The 1,178-nt window shown below is 40.5% G+C and overlaps 1 non-coding gene across 1 annotated transcript; it reads left to right on the plus strand.

Moving 5' to 3' along the window:
• Positions 1 to 423: 423 nt before the first annotated feature.
• LOC112805106 (small nucleolar RNA R71) lies at positions 424 to 531 on the plus strand. The gene has a single exon (XR_003203715.1). It is a non-coding gene; the product is annotated as a small nucleolar RNA R71 (small nucleolar RNA).
• The last annotated feature ends 647 nt before the right edge of the window (positions 532 to 1,178 follow it).

Below are 1,178 nucleotides of genomic sequence, written 5' to 3' on the forward strand. Positions count from 1 at the left end.
CCATGAGGGATTAAAGGTGTTGCCAAAGGCTTCCCCCATGTAATTTACCTCTGCCATTGCAGGGTTTTCAGGATCATAGGCGTCTTCTTCAGAAGATGCCTCTTTAGTACTGTTGGATGCATTTTGCCATCCATTCAGACTTTGAGAAATCATGTTGACTTCCTGAGTCAACATTTTTCTCTGAGCCAATATGGCATTCAGAGCATCAATCTCAAGAACTCCCTTCCTCTGAGGTGTCCCATTATTCACGGAATTCCTCTCAGAAGTGTACATGAATTGGTTATTTGCAACCATTTCAATAAGTTCCTGAGCTTCTGCAGAAGTTTTCTTTAGGTGAAGGGATCCACCTGCAGAATGGTCCAGTGACATCTTAGAGAACTCAGATAGACCATAATAGAATATATCTATCATGGTTCACTCTGAAAACATGTCAGAAGGACAATTTTTGGTCATCTGCTTGTATCTTTCCCAAGCTTCATAGAGGGATTCACCATCTTTTTGCTTGAAGGTCTGAACATCCACTCTAAGTTTGCTCAGCTTTTGAGGAGGAAAGAATTTAACCAAGAAGGCCGTGACCAGCTTATCCCAAGAGTCCAGCTATCCTTAGGTTGTGAGTCCAACCATGTTCTAGCTCTGTCTCTTACAGCAAAATGGAAAAGCATGAGCTTGTAGACTTCAGGATCTACTCCATTAGTCTTAACAGTCTCACAGATCTGCAAGAACTCAGTTAAAAACTGGTAGGGATCTTCTGATGGAAGTCCATGAAACTTGCAGTTTTGTTGCATTAGAGCAACTAATTGAAGTTTCAGCTCAAAATTGTTTGCTCCAATGGCAGGAATTGAGATGCTTCTTCCATCAAACTTGGAAGTAGGTGTAGTATAATCACCAAGCATCCTCCTTGAATTATTGTTGTTGGGTTCGGCTACCATCTCCTTTTCTTGTTCGAAATTTTTAGCAAGGTTGTCTCTGTATTATTGTAATTTAGCTTCTCTTAGTTTCCTCTTCAGAGTCCTTTCAGGTTCCGGGTCAACTTCAACAAGAATGCCTTTTTCCTTGTTCCTGCTCATATGAAAGAGAAGAGAATTGAAAAAGAAGAGGAATCCGCTATGTCACAGTATAGAGATTCCTTTATGTTAGTAGAAGAAGAAAGGGAATAAGAGTGAACTTGCTGAGATTCT

The sequence above is a fragment of the Arachis hypogaea genome, chromosome 5, assembly GCF_003086295.3.
Source record: "Arachis hypogaea cultivar Tifrunner chromosome 5, arahy.Tifrunner.gnm2.J5K5, whole genome shotgun sequence".
NCBI lineage: Eukaryota > Viridiplantae > Streptophyta > Magnoliopsida > Fabales > Fabaceae > Arachis > Arachis hypogaea.